The sequence below is a fragment of the Chroicocephalus ridibundus genome, chromosome 9, assembly GCF_963924245.1.
Source record: "Chroicocephalus ridibundus chromosome 9, bChrRid1.1, whole genome shotgun sequence".
Taxonomy (NCBI): Eukaryota; Metazoa; Chordata; class Aves; order Charadriiformes; family Laridae; genus Chroicocephalus; species Chroicocephalus ridibundus.
The window spans coordinates 33,761,286-33,782,705 of NC_086292.1; the positions used below are offsets into that span (position 1 = coordinate 33,761,286).

The window sequence follows — 21,420 nt, forward strand, 5'->3', positions numbered from 1 at the left end:
GTTGATCTCGCATGACGAACACCGTAGACCTGTTACCATCTTTCCCTGTCCGTCTGACTTGGCTTTGGTGGTTCCTACTAGTTGTTCCACTGTGGTGATTATGCTTCTCACATCGTTAACCTTCTCTGAGCGGTCAAGAATCCAGCCAAGTGGCATGCTCATTTATGTAAAGTGTACCGAGGCTGCTTGAGGAGAAAAGAGTGTCTTCTGAGTACCTAAAAATTTCGATTCTTTTAAAGTGAAAGTATATAAAAATTGTATTGAGATAATGTGATATTGGGGTGGTATCTGCAGAATGCAAGGTCATTTGTACAATTGTGTATTCTGAAGCAGGTCCTTCATTCAAAAACATAGAGAATCCTGGAATGTTTGTATTTAATGTCATAGCATCTTGTGATAGATTTCTAGATCTGTCTAGCATGCTGCAAATTAGAGATGATGTGGAATTTCTGCAAATCTATGTCTGTCTTGTGTGCATTTTGTGTGCCATTCCCTATTGTAACCTCTGGTGTTCCCAGGTTAGAAAGCCATCAGTTTGCCTACATTTGTGCTTCTGTTTTGGAGCCAATTCTGCTGAGTGGACTGGAGAGAGGAAAGTCAGTTAAGATTTGTAAGACGTGCCCCTCACACTTTAATTTCTCCTTAGATCCGTCTTTAAAATTACCATAGCAAACAATAACAATGGAGGTACTTACAGCCTTTCTTGCTAGCTTGGTGTAATTACTACTAGAACTGTCTAGCTGTACTGGAAGTTTCGGATCCCAGTATTCTTGTTTGACAGCTGCCTTATCTCACTTCTGTCTGGTAAGTATCTCAGCTACTGGTCCAGCAAGAAAGGAAAATCCTCGTTATTAAATTGCTTCTCTCCTCTTTTCTGCTTTCTTCTCCTTAATTCCTGCTGGAGCTGTAATGAGTTCTACAGAAACATTTGCCTGTAGATTGGAGTTTGTTATCAGGAACAGTCTGATCCGTAATGTGAACTCCATAATTTTACCAAAAAAGTGATTCTTCAAAAGTAAAGCAATAATATAAGCTACATACAGTCCAAGAAAATCAAATGTTCCCGACCTCTTGTAGGGTGATCTTACCAGTTCTAATTTGTCCTGGTTTCATCCAGATATATTTTTGACACATTATACACACCTGGCTTTCACTTTTTCATGTGATCAGTTTGAATAGTGTCCATCAACACTAACTTGTTTGATGATGAAATAAACCAATAATTCTATCTAAAGAGCTTCCATAGATACTTGTACATTCGGTACAAAATGAGTGAGAACACAGCTTACTTGGCAGGACAGTGAAGGCAGCCATGTTACTAATATATAAAATGTTGAATGTAATTTTTCTGTCAGATTTATATGCCAGCATCTGAAAACAGCTGGCAGAAAAAATCCCTTAACTATGTTAAAATGTCCTGAGCCACTTGAACATTTTTGGAATGGGCAGGACAGAAAAAGAGTAAGATTTTTTGCTTAAAAATAACCGGGCTGATGGCATGTATGGGAAAGTGGCAAAGTTTTCCTTTCCCATGCTACTCCTTATCTCCTTATCCCCTGAGCTCTTGGTTTATGCTATCACTGTTTCTTTCTTTCTTTTTTCTTTTTATCCATTTCATATGTTTCATTTTAAAGCTGCTGGTATGGATTTAGTCTGCTAAATTTGCCAGCTCCCTCCCCTGTTAGGAATTCTTGAGACTGTAGTTCCAGCTAGAAGGACTCCAGGCTCTCTGCTTACACTGTTACAGTTTCTTGAGGCAGGTGAGTTGCACTGGGGCAGGAATGAACATGTTCTAACAGATCAGAAAACTGAAACTAGAGCAAGGTTTATCGAGCAGTTTATTAGCCAAGTGAAATGGTAATTGGGAGATGTTTTTTGGCATATTGGTGGTCCTGGATTTCTCACTGATAAAATAGCGTTCAAAATTTAGACACACACATTTTTATAAAGCACATATCCCTGTTAGAGCTGGGAAGCCTGAAAACTCAGCTCTGGTACGGACTGGTTTCTCTATGCTTATGGTAATAAGCAGGCACCTTGAACTTTACAAATACATTAAAAAAAATCCTAAGCTTATCCTTATGCTGCAGCAGCAACAAGAAAAACAACCCAGCAGCATTCCTTTAAGCACATAGTTGAGTGCTTTGCCAAACGGAGGTTTCAGGTCCCTGGTCTGTCATAGTCCAGCTGCAGCCATCGGAGCAGCTCCTAAGCAACAGCCTTCTTGTTGCGAGGAGCACAAGTTAGCTGCTTTGGGGTTTCCTTTCACTTTGCACATTTTATGGTTGCTTCGATGCAAAATTATAAGTCAGCTCAAGGTCACTAAAATTTTTTTGATAGAAGATGACAGCAGATGTTTCTGGGAATCTGAGCTACCTTGCTTGTCTCTGTTCAGGAGACTGTCTTGAGTTCCATGTGGCTTCATTAAACAATTTTTACAAAGCTCCACACTTTTTCACTGCTTTATCGAAAATACTAAGCAAATAAGTAATCAGGGAAGTGTGTTTTCACAAGATGTATTTCTGTAAAATCAGGAGGTGATGGAAAAAGCAGGCAAGAATGTGAAGTTTCTGACCCAAAGAGTTTCAAACTCAGCTAAAAGTCATCCAAACATTTGAAAGCTTCTCCATACTCCTTTTGTAAACTTTTTTTAGTAATTTGTTGCTCATGGTTGCAAAACTGTGACCCTCATAAAAAGCACAGTTCTAATGATGATGCTGAATATGATGGTAGCTTATTAAGGTTTGCTAATTTTAAATACTGCATTTTTGTTTTTTGCACAAGTTGGAGTGATGGCAGAATGAAATTTTTAAGTTCTTGCTCTTGAAGATAATAAACTTTAGTTAAAAGAAAAACATGACAGTGGTATATGAACCTTTCAGTGTTTCTGGAACAAGTCATTATCTAGGTAATTAGAATATTCATATTAAAGGAGATTTGTAATAAAACTATTTCAATGGTCGTTCAACTGGTTGTTTGTGTAACTTTGTAATTAACTTTTCACAAAAACTACGAAATCATAGATTTCTTGTGCACTAGTGATCCATACTATTTTATTTCTGTATACCTCAAAAAACTTCAACAACAATGTTTTTGTTTTCTTCTGCCTATGTTTTCTTGTTTTGAATGAATTAATTTCAAACAGCACAAACAATCTTTTCATCTCCCTTCCCCTCTCCCCTCCAAGTGCTAAAAATCCTTTTAGGTTTTCCGTTTCTTGAAGATCTTTACTGTAGGAAGAGTGTTGATCCGATAAAGGAAAATAAATTTTTAACAGTCAAATTGAGAATGGCCTGCAACATTGTGTTTCTTGGTGAGACAAAATTAACTACCCCTAACAGAGCCATAAGGCGGATCAGAAATTCCCAAGTAAGCATCTTGTATTTTTTCTTGTGTGTGTGTTTGGAAAGAAGGCAGTCCAGTTTTGGGCTGCTATATCATGGCTATTAATAAATATTAACAATGTATTAATCAGTCTGTATATTTACTATTTTTTTTTACAGTTAAAAGCAAAACCTACATATTACAATTTAGGTTTAGACTCTACAAAGGGTAAACAAGGCTGTAGGCTGTACAGTCCTGAGCTATGTACAGAATGACTTGCTTCTTAAAGTATATTTTAGCAGTATTTTCTTACTGGCTGATGTGTTAGACCTTTCGTCAAGAGAACTGCTGACCTTGGACAGACTTTTCCATTGGCAAAGTACTTCTGTCACATGCTAGTCTTGTACAGAAAAGAGACAAAAACGTACTTCTTATCCCACTGGTAATCGTCAGCTGGCCAGTTCTCATACACTGAAATGGGAAGCTTGCCACTGAATTAAGTATGACCATAATACCTTAAGTGGGACCGGTTCGTTACAGCACTTATGCTCCAAAACGTGTGGATTTGAGTATGAATACTTCAGCATCTTTGGGATTGGGATTTGGGATAATGGCAAAATTTTAAAACCAAATGACACGAATCTGAGGTGATTATTCAGAAGGTGCTTTTTTGCACATTGGGTCTTGAGAACCTAATTCAAAGCAGCTGGTTGTTATCCATATCCATAGCCTCAACAGCAAGAGAATCTGATGTGAAGAAGGTATCAATAATAAAAATTAAAATTCAGCTTAATTCAAGAGTAAAAGATACAATGGTTGAAAATGCATTCGTTTTGAAATACACTTACCATGTGTAATGAACTTATTCTAATTGGAAGGAATCTGGTAATGTCCTGTCACTTAAGCAGCAGTTTATTTCTAGAGCAGTTGTCTGAATCTGGAGTCGTATGACTTTGAGATTCGGTTCTGCAAACGGAACCAGACGTATGCCTGCCATCATCGGCAGCAGAGGTTTATGAGATACCTTATGAAAGGGAAAGTATATATATTAGAGTTTTGGCAAGTCTCTCAACATTTTGTGCTTTACCTGAATACTACTTACGACAAAGATGATTCATAATGAAATTTATTTCATTGCTAATTGTAAAGCTCTTTACAGTTCCTTCAGGGAATATATTATGTATTTCATGGAATTAAGTTCTTTCAGCTGCTAAATGAGATAGGGAGATCTTTGGATCTAATCCATTTTTCCTGCTTTCTGTAAAATGATACTCTGCTATTCTAGCATCTTCTATTGGCACATGCCAGTATACAGTGTTTGTGATTAAAATAAGAGTTACACATTATTTTTTTAAACAAAAGTCTAAGAGACGTTAATTGCATTCTTGTGAATATTGGTGTGCCTGAACATGAGTATGGATTTAAGGAATTTGTCATGTGAAAACAACAGCGGCTGATACTAAAGGGTCTGTGAAAAGATTCTCTGAAAAATATTTTGATTCCTTATTCCCTGCAGCAGATAACATTCAAACAGTGTCTCCCATGATGAAATACTGTTTGCAGCTCTTGAGCTTAAAGTAACGTTTTGAAATCAGTTTAGAGATTCAAATTTACAGCAAATAAAGGAGTTAGATTAGAACACTGGCAGAGAATTTAGGAGATAAACATTGTTAGAGGCACTGCTATATCACATGTGATCCTGTGAGAAGTTTTATAATTTATCGATTAGCAATTGACTCCTTGATTTCCTTCATGTGTTGCTAATTACATCAATTAATGCCCTTTAAAATATACATTTTTTAAATTACTCTTAATTAATTTTTTTTTTTAATTTTTATATAAGGTTAAAGGTTTCTGTTCAAAAAAGTTGCAACAGATGCTATATAGTAGTACGGAGAAGAGAGGATATGTGTTTGAAGTTTCGGGGCTTGGAATGAACATGCAAGAATATGCCAGAGGAGGAGAGTTTTTCCGTTTTCTCAGTTACTTTATATGCAAGGGGATCTGCTTATAGTAGACTTCTGTTACAGTGCTTAGGTGTGCGTTGGGTTCCCTGCCTGTCCCAAATAAGCAGTGAGAGCTATCAGTGCACCACTGAGATTCTTACATTCCTATTCAGAAAGAAAATCTACAATTTTTCATTTGGGTTTACGAAGTGCTGCGACCCAAAGCTATGCTATTACGAATGTTTATTGTGATGGACTTGTGAAACCCCAACAAAGCCTTCGACATTGTATTTCTTATGGTGTACGTTATTCATTGAGTGCATCCCTCTATGTGTCAGTCTGTGCTGACTCTCCAGAGTTGGAGAATCTCTCTCACATGTTCAGCTTACTGAATGCATTACTTATAAACTAGGTAATTACAATATCTGGATTACAATAACTGTTTTTTTTACCTTTTGTCCTTGGTCCTCTTGCCTGTTCTCTGCTGGAGTTAAACAACAAAGGCATTTCTTTGTACAGATGATGATATGCTCCAAACTGTGAAGAAAAGATTTAAGGAATCACTTCTTAAATAAACTGAAATTAAGCACAGCAAGTTCAAACCATAAGGAAATTTCAGAGCAAATTAGTGCTATCTGAAGAGGCAGCTGTAATCTCTGTATAAATTTAACCAGAAGATTTTGATTAATATTCTTAAATTATGCTTTTTATGATTAGGAATCCTAGCAAATCTGTTGTGTAGTCATTTCCTGAATACTGAACTGAAGAGTCAGGAAATAATACACTGAAAGAGAAACAATTTGTTTGTGTTTTTTTTTTTTTGAAAATGTTTGCAAAACCCAGCATTCCTATAAAAACATAGTAATATCAGTTGATAACTCCTGCTTTTTTGCTTCTGCCTTATCTCCTTGTCTCCACTCTCAGTCTTTTCCTGCCATGCTTCAGATTTTACTTTTGGTTAGGTATTTTTTGACTCTACAAAATTGACCACTAATGGAAGTTTAACCAAGTTTTGGCCACCTCAAAAGGTTCAATTCTGTGTCAGCTTTAGAAGAGACCTAATGAACAGAGAAGATTTTGGTTTTTTCCACTTCACTTAATTCAGTTTCGTTAGCATTAGTTGCTTAGTTGTAGATATATTGATTATCTGAATTAATAATAATTTGAATTAATTGCTCTCTGCGTGGACATGCTTTAATTCAAAACTAACACAGATCTACTAAGAGCTTTGTCTTTCTCAACATGGATTTTAAAAACAGCCTCAGTACTGCAGTGTCTCATGCTTACCCTATCCAGGAGAATGCTTTTCTATGATGGTTGTTTTCTGCACGGAAGCTCAGTATGATCAGACAAACATGCAGCTACCCAGTCCAGTGCATGTGAGTTCATATTACACTAATTGCTGACATATTCACTTCAGGATTTACTTTTCGACTACCTGTGCTGGCCTGAGACTTTCCACGGGTTGCATTTCCATAAGCTGAAAAGTAAGAGCAGTATTGTGGTTAGTTGGTTATGGCAAAAACTTGTTTAGATGGATGATGTTTTATCATTTCGTGGTCTTCCTTTGCAAACTATAGTTTCAGTGGGTGTGGGGCCTACAATCTACGCTTATTTTGGGTCATGATAATTACCTTTAACATAGCTAGTCTGGCTACCACATGCTGGTTGGGGGATTCAGGACAATGGTGAAGAGTCATGAGGAGTCTCTGGTTTATGGCTTATGCCTGGAGACACCAGAAATCTTAGAAGCATATTCTGTCAAGAATTTTTCGGTCAGCCTGAGTTTGGATCTTGCCTTCTGGGGCCATATTCCTGCCACCATGAGCGTGGTTTTTCCCGATTAAAAAGTTATAGCTAGGATGAAGTGTTAACTGTTTTACATACAATTGCATTATTGATAATATTCTATTTATTAAGTCATTCCTTCCTAAAAGGTTAGGTTACAGGACAATTGAGACCACTGCTTATGCTTTCTAGCGACAGTTCTATGTGTGTGGTTACCTGGGTTAGTTAGTTCTGGGATTTGGAAGGCCGCCTCTGTGGTGATGCTAGCTAAACATCTGGGACACACAAAGCCAGGCCAGAGCCTAGGATCTTTCACTTGTAAAAGTCTTTACAAGGCAATGATTTTTGAAAACAATATGAGCTTATCATCAAATTTAAAAGAACAAAATCAGGAAAATCCAGGACTGAAGAATGACGATGGGACAGCTTCATGTAAGGTGTACGATGTGAGGCAATCTAAAATCCAGTGTGAACTCTCCTGAAGCTGCAAAGGGGATGTCACCTTGAAGTCCTTGCCAGTTTGGTAAGTATTTGGCCTTTGGAATTCAGCCGATGTTTGAAGATAATGCATGTGTAGGTTAGTTACAAAGGAGAATAAAGACTGCCACAAGTTTGCTTCTAATGCAAAAGTGTTAAAAAATAAAAGGAGGCAGTGCATTAAGACAGCTAGAAATGTGCTATAGCTATCTTCCTGACGCTTCTTACCCGAAGTTCATCACTAAGGTGCCTGGTTCTTCATGTACACACACCTACATTTACATATCCTCTGAATTATTGTCCTTAAAAGAGTTTCAAATTGATTTTCTGCAGGGAGAGTTTCTTTCACTAAATAAATGTTCATCTTATTCTAGCCAACGTGTATTACTTGGCTGGGGTGATCACTTACTAAAGCTCTTGAAGTTGTTAAGACTTTGGATGAAGTTCAACCCTGGTGTTAATGAATTCAACTCCACTGAATTCAAGTTGCACAAGAGTCTTACCTAGTCTAATGACCTGTAGTTGAACCAGAATATATCTAGGACATTATTCTTTGCTGACCATTTATTTTTTTCAATACTGGTGTTGCTTAAATAATTACATTTTAGAGTTTCTGGCAAGGTTATCTTATTATAGTAAATTCTAAGGTGACCTTTTCCCTTCTGGCTTCATTGAACAGCCAGCTAATATCTAACACTCTGTATAGTGGTTTGTAGGGTTCCAGGCACATTTTGAAAACACGCAAAAGAAATGCTTTCTCAAAAGCTGGTTTATTCTTTTCTATATATTAAGTGGCAGATCTTAAAAAAAGGCAGACCATGTTATTCATCTGAGTGATGGGAAGTACCCTTTCCCCTGGCTTCAGGAAAGTGGTTAAGCCTTAATGGCTGGGTTAACTTCTGTATCACAGCTTGCCACCATTGTCTTAGAAAACAGTCTTCTGCATGTTGCTTGCCATCAGCGTTTCCATTTGTGAGCTTCTAAATGAGCTTCTCCTTGCTTGCTGGTTGGGAAGAACTGCTGAGAGAGAGCCCTAAGTCAGGGTGCAGAGCAAAAAGCCTGGGTGTCTTGTCTGGAAGACTGGTGGCTTTCCATCTGGCCTGAATCTCAAGGAGAGTTCTCCATGTTGCTGCTTTTCCAGGTAAACAGCTTCCTGGCCTTTTTCCTCTTTTTCCCTCTGCATCTTGAAGAATAATATTTCTTTGCAGCACCCATTGGCTAGGCTTTTTGGCTCATACATGCTCATTGATGACAGTGGTCGTGACCAGTTTTGGAACACATAGAAATCATGTTTTCATTTCCTGTGTTTCCTAGTTCTATCATCATTTGACAGAAGTGTTGGTGGTTTTTTTTTTTTGGTTTTTTTTGTTTTTTTTTTTACCATTTGTCTGTAAGTGATGTTCTTATAAAACCAGCTATCACTACAGCAGTGCACCAGCTGAAGCCTGCTGTTGCTTTGATGATCTGCCCTGCAAATACATCATCTGAACAACAGCCAGCAGCAACGAGTCCCACTGAGGTGCTTGTTTCATAAGTTCTGTATTGAAAGAATGTTTTTCCCTTCTCTTGAAATATGGAAAGGTTGTTTTGAAAGGAAGGCAAAGGGATAAAGAGAAGTATGCAAAATAGCAAGAGGAAACTCAGAAAGGCTGGTTATTCAGTTTGATTTGTAAAGCACCCAGCAATCCCCCTTGGCCAGGAAGCCTCTGGAGAACTGAGTATTTCCTGCTTCTTGTCAGACCCCAAAATCTTTAATTTCAGCCTTTCTCACAGTGTTTTGATTATACTTCTGTTTCCAGTTAAGGACAGAACCAACAAACTTGAATGCAAAATTTCAAAGAAAATGCATTAAAAAATGAAAGGGTTGGGCTGTTTGAACAGTTTTTATTAATCTGAACCCAATTAATGTGAACTTCTTAGATCTCAAAGCTTTAGATTATTTTTGTCTTCTAGTTGATGACCAAACCATCAAGTAGTTTGCATGAGGATACTCGCTTGAACATTGGTTTTAGCGCACAGTGTTTGGAATATCAACACATGGTTGTTCAAGGCTTCTTAAAAACTCTGAGCTCTTCTAGAGAGTGTGTATTAATTGAGCATCTTGCGATGCATACATTTCATGGCACTGACCAATATTCAGTAACATGGATTCTCCTCTCACTAAGGCAGCTGACTTTCTGCTTTCACTCCATTCTTCCTTTGTCTCTGAGATGGCCAACAAGGGACAATTTTGGAAATGTCATGTACTCTTTGGAAGTCATTAGCTTTGTGAGTTGATTAGAGTCCCTGTAATGTATGTATCTGTTGCGCAGTAGTCTGTTTACCTGGAATGATCACTACTTTGACTAAGGATGTTCCTTTTTAAAGTTGTGATCAAGGTGTAGTGATTTTACTTGGTAGTCATGGGTCTGATACGATGCTTCTCTCCTCTTTTTACAAATTTTACTTCAAAATTAATTTTGTACTCTGACTTAGCTATACATAAAGAATGATCAGCGTCAGTCCAAATTCATAAACTATCCATAGGCAAATTCCCAAATCACATGAAGACACATTTCTTCCTTTTCTTGCCAAGAGGAGAGGTTGTTACTAATTTAAATAATTGTTCAAATGCTATACAACAAAACTTAAGAAAAAATGGTTGGGAACCTGGTTTCAATTGTCGTGGATATTTCTGTACAGCGTTCTTTTGATTCTCTGATCTTATTTTATCCTGAGCACAATTCTCTTTTGGATAGCGAAAAACTTTTCTTTGTTCCTTAAGTGTCCCTTGATCTAGTCAGATAGAATGTGTTCCTACATCTTTGTCTGATTCTGTAAAATAAACTTGGTTTTTTTTTTTTGTTTTTTTTTTTTTTTGCTTTGCTTCTCTTATTTCCCTTTGAACTTCTCAGTTTCAAGATTTTTGTTTCTTACCCTTTTTAAAATCTCTTTTAGTAAAATAATCACCCAGTAGAAAGTCTACATGATTAGTGGCTTCATGGTTGGGTCAAATAAAGAGATTTCATCTGCAGAGAATATTTTTATATTGCAGCATTAAATTCCAAAAGAAATCCAAGTCTTTTCTAATACACAATATAGACGGGGATTTAAAACTTGATTTGTAGGCTGTGTGATTAAGTTAGTCAAGGGAGATTAAACTTTATCCTTTATTTCTTAACTTGCCCAGTGTCTTTGTTTTCTATTGAATATTGCTTCAAACACTTTGTGTCAGAAAAATTCGGGTGCTTAGAAGCCTTACAGACCCAATCTTCCTTTCATATTTGTACCCATGGCAGCAGTAGTTACCCCACGGTCATGGCTCCATTCATTTTATACATTTGTGAGGTAATCAAACTGCTGTAATTGTGAAAATGTTGGTCGTGTGGCTGCGAGTTCTGGGTCAGGTGAATGCCTGCTGTGAGACTGTGAACTTGATTTTAGTGAGCTACTTAGCAAAGGTTGCCAGCTCGCGCTGCTAATCTAGACATGGTTTAGGTACCCTGAGATAGAAAATCTGAGTATCTGTTGACAACTGGTAACCACAAAATGCAAATAAAGGGATTTATTAAGGGCATGATAGTCCAGCTACAGCTAATCGGCATTAAGAGGTCAATAGCTCAGTCCATCTCATTCACCTACACCAGCACTTCTACCGAAGAAAACACATAGCTTTGAGTCAGCATGCAGTCAGCTGGCACCCGTGATTGCTATGGCTCAAGGCTACAGCTGTTTCCTCCGTGCCTATAAAACCTATCTGTAGCTGGTACAGAGCAAGGAGCATCTGAATGTAACCTGAAGTAAGGGTTCTGTGTGGCGGTTTCACTGAAACGACGGGAGGTAAACCTCAGGGAGGAGCAAAAGCAGGGCGGTTCTCTTGAGCAGGAGGGCTCTAACCAAAGCATGAGAACACTTAAATGATAAGCAATACCAGAGCTTTGCAAAACTTGGGAAAGAGTTACATTTTTATTGGCAAAAAGAGGCCCCATCATTTGTCTTGTAAATTGCTTGTAAGGACCTAAGGCAACAACGTCTTAGTGTATAATGTGTCTGCAGATGTTCAGTCAGACTGCAGAATAAAGATTCCTTCAATAAGTGGAATTATAAGTTTACTGTTGAATTTCTGTCATAACACTTAATCATTCTCTTTTAGGTTTGTATTCCAGAGGGCTGGGGGGATTGATTTTTCTTTAAGTGTCTGGCAGGGTTAGAAGAGGTTGTTATATATCCAGAATGATAGTTCCCTCTCATTTTTTTGTTGTTCTTACCAAATACTTTTTCTTTCCTTCCCCAAGCCTAATTAACGCAGGGGAAGGCCAAGCCATGGGGATTGGTTTGAGCTTAAATTTACATTATAAACAGACAATACCTTTCTTCAGTTGTCTTCTGCCAATAAAAAAAAAGCCTGAGAAGCACAATGCAGTCTTAAATTTGTGTTTAGAGACTGTAACTTTCCAACATCATCATTTTCTGTTGCATTTTTAACAAAGTGGACTTTTGAGAAAATGTCTCCAATGTGTCAGTTGAAAAAAGCATGTAATCCTAAGAATTTGGCGGTTTCTTCAGCCTGTATTGATAACTATAAATATTATAACTATCTGTTGATATAGTGATAAATTAATTTTTCTTATTACCCTCGTCTCTCTTAATAGCACATCATAGTTCATTCCTAAAGCTTTTCAGTCTCTATTTCAAAACATTTCTTCATGGATTGTTTTGAAACTGTTGGTACAGTCCTAATGAGCAACAGACCTTGTTTATTGTTAACTATCCGTGGTTAGCTCTATTAGAGGGAGAGGTATTGTGTGTTGAAACCGCAAAGTTTGTCCGTATTTATAAGCAAAGGTTCCCTGGTTTAAGATCGAAACAGCAGGTTCCTTCCCCGTGCCTCTTAGTGTGGCCTGAACTCTGAGCAGGGGACAGATTTTGGAGAACTGCGAAGGAAAATACAGGATTTTATTCCATTCTGTTAGTTTGTGAAGAAGTATTTGTGATTTAGTACATTACAATGAACATTGTAGATAGTTTAATTTAAAAAGGTAAACATGGGAAATTCTATTTATGTGTTCAGATTAACCTTGAATTACCTTGTACTGATGGTGGCCCTTTGGAGTGTTTCTTCACAACTAACTGCGTGTGGTAGCTCATGTGTCAGGAGAGGCGCGTACCCAGAACCCAGGGAGAAGTGTGTCCCATGACCACTCCACAAACAGAAGTGGTGTTTTCACAAGCTGCTTCGGATGGTGCGGCTTGTGTCTTTGTTCTTTGCCTTTATTTGTCTTCAGTTAACAGACTGTGAAATGAGCATACTAACAAGTAGAACACAATGTTATTGTAAAAATAAAACCAGACAATTATTTCAGGCACTCAAACATTTAACACAAAACACAGCAATGTGACTTTCTGTAGGCACCTTGGAAAAGGAATGTTATTTTGTATTTATTGAGAATCAGGTGAGTCTGATGCCTTAGGAAGTTTGATACTCTCTCCTGCTAGAGTCATGTACCCGACATAGATTTCGTTGGCTAAAGTTGAAAGTTAAACTGAGAAACAAAGCAAAGAAGGAATCTTAAAATTCACTGTCCTCTTGTTTTTCAGTTTAGAATGTGTGGTGTGTCGGTAGCATGTCCATCTCCAGTTTGAAGCAAAGGTGAAATCAAATGGAATGGTTTTGTTCCCACCTTGAAATGTCTCTAACAATTCCAGAGGAAGAAACAGGGAGTGTGGAATGGGATGTAAGCATTTGTGGTTTATTTCAGTATCATCCCTACGCAGATGAAGCAATAGCAATTTAATACTTTTCTGGAGATGAATTGATGAAGGCTTTTTTCAGTCTGTTAGCTTCATTGCTTGTTTTAAGCAGAAAGCAATGGTAATATGGTCAGGATTCCTATGAAGTCCAACCAAAATCAGGCATGTTGGAACCCAGCTAGGCTTCAGAATTAGTGAGATGCATTTCCATTGGCCTTGATTCTGCAGGTGCTGATGGGTACCCTCTAAAGAAGCTTAGAGACGCTCAAGTTTCCTTAGTATTGAAGAGTTAATGTTATCTGTTAGATTGTAAGATAAGAATCTAAAACTCGGAGTGCTGCATTTGAAAACAAAGGAATACAGTGACAGAGCAGATGTAACGTTACTGTGTAATGAAGTCTAAAATTTTCTTTCGTATTTCCTTGGTATATTTGTGTATACGTCTGAGGATGCAGATTTTCCGGGTCAATTCAGGGCTTTCTTTTCACTTGGTTGAACTGTGCCATTTTCATTTACCATCTTTGAATTTTCATCGTGTCTTAGAGGTAGAATGAATTAACAAGACTGAACAGTAAGCACTGACTATAGCATCTGCTCATTTGCAACTCATCTGTTGCTCCCTCGTTCTGGTATGCCTACATCTTAAAATTGGTGCAATATTGTGTATGTAGAGTCAAATTCCTGTCGGACTTAGATTTTAACAAGAACTGGTAACTGTTATGCATTGACACTTGCTTGTGCTTTTTTTTCCCTCCTCCAGTATAAAGCAGCCATCCTATGTCTTTCTTCTCTTGGAAACTGAAAAACAGCTTTTAATGTCTGAGTTGCAGTTCTCACCTCTTGTTCTTCTCTCCTAAGGCAGTTCACTACCACCCCTTCAAAGGGTAGAATGTCTACTTTCCCTAATGGTGCAGAGTAATGGAATAGTGGAATTCTTTAGGCCTGCATATGTGCTGACTTTGGTGACTTAAAACCTTGAAAATACACTATGTAGAGGAGGTTTTCAAGGAAATGTTTAATGTTAATGGTAATGTGTTTAATTGGTCTAAGGTACTTAGAGTCTGAAGTACAGATTCTGTTTTGGCGTGTTGTGTGTCAGATAAATTAGACTAATCTTTTGCAAAGTTCTGGGTTTCACAATGGAGATGAAAGTGAGGGTGCTACCAAAGGTATTGCATATTTGCATCCCCAGCAGAAATGATAGTGGATTCAAGTTAAATATTTATTTTGAACCTTTTCTGTGTCATGTTGCCCAGAGAGACTGTGGCTGCCCCATCCCTGGAGGTGTTCAAGACCAGGCTGGATGGGGCTTTGAGCAACCTGGTCTAGTGGGAGGTGTCCCTGCCCAGGGCAGGGGGATTGGAACTAGATGATCTTTTAGGTCCCTTCCAACTCTAACCGTTCTGTGATGATCCAGCTTTCTCAGAGTCCAAATCAATGTAAGAAAAAGCCTAGAACTGATCTCTGAGGGAATGCAGTAATGGGCCAGACTTTTCATCTTGCGCATGGTTTTGCATCCATAGTGCCTATGAGTATAAGCAGACCTGCCTAGGTTTCTCATTCTTTGAAAGGCTCCCAGATTTAATAGAGCATTAAGATGTTCCAAAAGCATTTCAAGACATTGCCTTTTAAAATGTAGCTGTTTAGTGCTTAAAATCCATTCAGCATGGTGAATAGCTCCAGAGAGAAGATGGGAACAGGGAGTGAAACTCCTTGCTGTGCAAGGCTGCCCTCCTTCACCTTGTCTCCGTGGTGTTTGCTGCTGCAATCCACCCGTGTATGGGTTTGTATTTCATGCCTTCATCCAAGATTTGGCTGTTGAAACAAAAGCTCTTTGGTTCTTTGAGAAAATTGTCGCAAAAAGTGGTTCTTATCTTCAAAGTGTTTTTCTGACATTAATTAATTGGATCCTCACGATCCTGTGAGCAGGATAAGGAGCAGCCTGAAAATGCCCATTGAGCACTCCTACTGCAGTGAACTGCATTAAACACTTTTGGAGCCTAGCTGGATAAAATGTTTTTTCTACTGCCCAAATAACTTTAAAAGCGTTTGAAAAGAAGTGCACAAAAATTAAAAATGCTTTTGAACTTTCATCAGACTTTTATGCCTACGTGCTTGTGGACGTAGAAAAGCTGCTGTTCTAACAAGCAGGGGCAGATCCTCAGCGACTTGGGAATTACAATGGTGCCATTGATTTCCGTGGAACTGGGCTGCCTGAGACAAGCTGAAAGGCCTGGCTCTTTGCTTGGGAAGTAAAGCAATATGGAATAACACCTGATTTGAATAAAGAGCTTTAAAACCTAATAATAATAATAATAACAGTAACAATACCTCAAATGAATATATACTTGCGAACACATGGAATAGATTTTGTGTGAGACAGAGTCAAGAGAAAGACGCATTAAAGAATGGAAAAGAAAGGCAAAACAAAATAAAGTCATGGGTATTTGTGGATATATCCTAGTATGAAAATGGAAAATACTTTATCTCTCTACTGAACTACCAAAAATTCCTTCCTCTCTCTAGTGACCATTATCCCAAACTGTATCTGACAGTAAGTCATTGTAAAGGGAACCAATTTGTGTTTTGGTATTTCGGGTGGGGTTTGTTTCTGTCTTCACTGGAGTTAGTCAGGAAATGCTGTTACCACTGAAATTACTGCGTGGATTTTTGATAGGATTATAAATGAAAAATATGCAGCATTGAAACTTGCTGGACGTGGACTATGTGCATATCAATATCGCCCAGAAAGACCTTTAATACTTAGTTCGCATCGTCAGTTTGTGGTCAGATATTTTTCCTAGGAGTTATGGTCCTTACGTAATGTAAGCATGATATTTAGTTTGGAAGTAAAATAATTGTTAATTAAGTAGGCTGTGAACTGGTGAACACTGAAGTGGAGATCGATTGAAAGACGACAGATAAGCATGTCATACTGAAGACTATGAATAGTATTTCAGTCTGCCAATTTTACATGAGAAATATTACTTTTACTGTATCGGATTTATGGTACCTTCCTATTTAGTGTAGAAGAAATGAACCTAAGGGATGGGAGAAGGGCTCTTGAATAAATTATTTATCTGTCATGTTTGGTATGTTATGTAAAGCTGAGGTTGCGGTAACATATTGTCTTTTTTGGTCACTGATAACCAGGGTGACAGTGTGGGATTCTGTAGACAACTCAGAGTGAAGCAACATCCTTGTCTTTGAACAGGTTTTACCTGGATGTGTTGGTGGCTCCCAGGCCTGTATGTACACATGCACAAACACAAATTAAGGGACTGCAGCTCTTGGGCCATAGGTATAGAAGATCTTCATTCTCTAGAAATTTCATCCATTTGCGTGTTGTCCTTTTTCTGCTGCTTTAATATTCCTGCCCTGCCCGAGTAAGCATTGGAAACCGTTATTGGTTATCGATTGGTGCATTGCAGATCTGCTGTTTACAGCATCAGCTGCTGGATGAAGCGCTGAGCTTCCTGCCGCACTCCAGGCTGAGAGGGTTGGTAGAAGGCTGCGGCTCAGAGCGATCGACATCTAGCTCAGTTCTGATGAGGTGCCTAGCAGCTATCTTTTCTGCAATGTAATAACTGAAAAAAGGTGTTAGAAAGCCTTACAGGCTTTCTCACCATAATGCATTTAGAAGTGGGAAGAAACAGTGTGTTTACATCACATATGTGAGAAAAGTATTGAACAACAACTTTGACAAAAAAGAAAACTCCATTAGCTGATCAGCAGGGCAGCAGCAGTGAGCTTCAGAGAACTTCCTTCTTCAGAGAACAGTATTTGCCAGTCTGTTAGTTATATTGCAGTGGTTTGCAGTATTTTTCCATGACTTTTTCTTTTTTACTGTGGCTCTTTCTGTTGTGGGGTTTTTTGGGTTTGGGGTGGTTTTTTTTGGTGGTGTTATTGTTTGTTTGGTTGGTTTTTTGTTTATTTTGGTTTGAGGTTGTGGTTTGGGGTTTTTTTTGAGCAGAAGAGACTGTCAATGCAGATGTATGCAGTGATTTTATTGGCTTAAGTGGAAGAGACATTGTTGGATTGGCTGGTTATGGTTTCTTTGGATGAGGTGGGCAGGGTTTGTGTTTTAATTTAGATTTTTTTTTTGGCAGCTAGTATAGAAACAAAAAATGAGTAAAGAGAAAAGAAATAAAAGTGGTGGAGAAAGTTAAGGAAAAGGAGATGCTAACTGAAAGGCAGTATAATGCCTTTCAAAACCCATTCAAACAAACTCACTCTACCAATGTGTTCTTTAAAATGTGAGGGAGAATTTTAGCCTGCATTTATGTATCTATCAAAAGCCATCAAAGAAATATCTGTGGATTGCTGTTTACTTGAATTGGTAACAATCATCTGTGATAAAGACTTTTTTCGGTTCAGTTAATTTGTTTAAACTTATTTTGTGTGGGTATTTTTAATTGTAGGTGACCCAATTGCTTTATTGAATGACTGTTTCTCAAACTCAATTTCTTTATGTCATATAATAACTGTACAAGTCCTGCTGTGCGGTATATAAGGCGGTTGCCTACCACATGCCTAGCCTCTAAAGGATCCTAAAGCCTCTCCTAATTTTATATAGTTGACTCTTTTTGGTTTTCTTCTCTCCAAAAAAAATGTTCTTAGTTTTTTGGTCAGTAGTTAGACCATTTCTGTATTTCATTATCAGGGATAAGAGGTAAATTAGAAGATGCATCCTTCCAGTTTAACAGTTGAAATTAAACAAAGGCCACAGAAAGAGCTTGGCTGGTGAAGTAAAAGCCATAAAGTACAGTTTATTAAGGGTTGTTTTAGTTTACTTGAGCTTTTAGCCCCTGTTTGTCAACAAGTTTTCAGTGGTGTTTTGTCTTTAATATTGATAGTATAATAGTAGGGTAGCTATTGAACTAGCGCTTACGTGGTTAACTATTGGAATCAATGCTATGAAGCATAAAAAGGCTGCAGGTTGAATTGATGGGTTGAGTGAGATCTTTCCCTGCTTGAAGATGAGGAGCGCTTTGCCAGTGACCTCCACGCTACAAGGGGGTCACCTGCCAAATGGGATTTTCAATGCTGTGCAGGCGGAGGTCAGCCCGAATGAAGAAAGGGAGTGAGCAGAAGGAGATCTTGGATCCTTGATTCTGGGTCACTTGGGCTATAAATTGCACTGGAGGAGGGAAGAAGGAAAGGGGATTGTTCAGCAGAAAGTGCAGTGCAGTACAGCAGAGTTTCTCTCAAGCTATGTCCTTTCCCACTTTAAACAAACAACCAGCACGCTTTCACGCTTATTTTATATTGCAGAAGGGAGCAGAGTTGGGCTTTGCACTGGCGGTGGTTCCCTGATGCAGCATGAACGTTCTCCAAGACATTTCCAGCCACTTTGATCTCCTTTTGTTCCCAGCAGGAACAAAGGACTCTGAGCTAATGTTTCAGAGTGGCACTCAATCCCCAAGATGGCACTTGAAGTCAGATTTATTTGCAGAATTACACTGTAAGGTGTTTATGGATCACCGGAGATGCAGCTAAACAGCTTGCCCACCACAGAAGTGGTAGCTTGTGCTGTTGTCTATTGTGGTGTATAGGAGGCGATCACTCGGGCTCTCGTGCAGCAGAATATGATGTGCATAGAAATATCAGTGCTTTGATTTATGACTTGGCAGAGGCCTGTGAATGTAACCACTTTAAATTACGACAATCATTATGGTCTAGCCCACAAGGAACGGGATTAAGAAGATTAATTTATCTGTATTTACCCTCTCCCTTATAAAACTCCTATTTTTTTACTTGAATCGGATTGAAGTAGGTCATATAGAGTTAAAGACTTTGTACTCTGGTAAGAATCTATGTTATCATTCAGTAGCATGAAGTATTTTTCAAGACTTGTTTAACCTTTTGCCATTGCAGTAATTATTTAGTTTGTGTTTACAACAGAAAGCCAGTTTAAATGTCTTTTGGGAGGGTAAGTATTTAACAGGCTCTTTACTCATAGCATTCATAAGACATTTCATAAAATGGAAAAAATGTTCCCAATCGAGTATGAAACTAGGTGTACTAGACATACTTTTACAAAAAACTAAATTCACTGTTAATCTAAACAGTGTGAAAAATGCTGTCTGAAATGCAGAAAAAAATAGATTATAGATTATATAATTTATGATTTAAATGAAAATTAAAGCTATAGCTAATCACTTTTTATAGGTCTAAAAAAATGACACCAGAGAAATTCCATTAAAGGGAGAAGATAGAGTTTAGCAAAGTGTATTATAAATTAATTGAAGACATAAAGACAAGGATTTTTCTGTTCTAAGGTGGAATTGTAAAGAAGAAATAAGAAATGTGCTTCTGAAATGTTGAATATTTAATGTTCAGCATGATGAATTCATTGTGGTCATATTTCATGGTTTAGGAACATAAACTTGGGCTGTTGCTGCTACTGAGATTCCCTAGCTCCTCTGGAAAATCTGGGCCTGTGTTAGTCTATGGCTATAACAATCTCCGCTCAGTGTATTGGTCAGGAGACATATGGGACTGGAAGCAGAAGGTCTAGAAGATCAAACTTGAGAAATACTAACAACTGTCTGCAGAGCAGTTTGCAAGAGATCTACTTGCACAGCGTAGGTGGGAGAAAATAAATAACTTCTTGGTAAAAGAAGGAGAAAACCAACTTTCTTGTTATTTATATATTCTTCCCCACATATGCTTGGAAAAACTTTAATTTAGTTCCTGAAGGCAAAATAATTATGTAGTTTGTACTAGTGATACTTAACTAATTTTCTTCTATTATCTATTCAGAATCTGGACTCCACTGGTTTATCTATGCTGCAGACAAAATACTGCCATTAATTAACCAGATTTATTTAGTGATCTGGGGATAGACTCACAGCATGCAAATCCATTTTTTTTTTTTTTGCGTTTCCATGAAAAAGTTTGATCAGAGAAAATTTTTTTCATTAGCATATTATCTTGGGAATAAAGAACAGTGATAAGATGAGAAGTGAAACACTGAAATGATTTATATTTGGGATAATCCTGTGCTGCTTTTCATGAAATGATTCAGTCATATTCTTTGTTGTTCTTGGACCTATAAAAATCATCAATAAAATGAGATTATTTCCATTTTTGTCATGTCTATAAGTTTCTGGGCTTACCTCCAGGTATCAGTTGTGTGTTTCACAGGGTTTGATAGCTTTGTCAAATAAATATCAAACCCGTTCAGTCCCAGAGCATCTTTTTTATGTTTAAATGTGCAGACTGACATAAGCAGTAACACGTGTAAGACTGCCCTGAGCTCTTATAGCCAGAAAATAATGTATGAGACAGCGGATACGAGTGCTGAATGGACTTGCTGCATTTCCAGCTTTCCCCTGACCACCCAGCTTATTGTGCCAGGAATTCATCTTCTGGCAAAGCGTTCTCAGGTAAATGGAGACGGCCTTTCACTAGTGTATATATTCTTTTTCTTTGCTAAGAGCCAAATACTTGGGAGGATCTGTAATAAATTCGTGTTGTTTTAAGCTGGAGACCAAGGTTTAATATGCTGTTGTCAGCTTTTATTGGAAAAGAGAATAAGTCAAAAACTGAACGTTTTTTCAGGGCTGAACATGGACAGTGGAGCTCTGTCTGGTTTAGTTTGTAGCCTCTATCCTTACTGTAATGGCCACTGAATTAATCAAAACTAGTGTATCCTCACCATAATGGCCACTAAATTAATCAAAGCCAGTCTTCTCCCACCCATAATAACCTCTGATCTCCCTGGCTGGCTGCTGCTGGCTGCCTGGCATTACAGCTGTGGGCTCATGCTGTCACAGCTTTCCAGTAGGGGGAAACGATTTTGGGTCTCTTCTCTATCCAGTTTTCAGCATTTGTTCAAATGTTACTGTGTCTGAGCCTTCAGCACCCTTGTTGGACTTGCCTGAAATCAGACACAAGGTTTGAAAGCCCCCAGAGAGTGGGAATGATGGATATAGAGCCAGGAATTCATGGCTGAGCTGGGGACCCAACAGTGCTTCGCAGCTTGCAGTATTCAACTTTACCACACAGAGCATCCAAAATTCTTGAGAAATTCCACTTGAAATTCAAAACAGCTTAGTAATAATATTCATTAGCTCCAGTTTTTCATTGCCAGGAATTAAAGCTATTTAGCAAACAAAAGGAGCAGTTATAATTCTTTCTACTTCAGCTT

At 38.1% G+C, this 21,420-nt stretch overlaps 1 protein-coding gene across 3 annotated transcripts in view; it reads left to right on the forward strand.

The window, feature by feature from the left end:
* THSD4 (thrombospondin type 1 domain containing 4) overlaps positions 1 to 21,420 on the forward strand; it is a 302,859-nt gene that overhangs the window by 231,271 nt on the left and 50,168 nt on the right. The window lies entirely within an intron of this gene.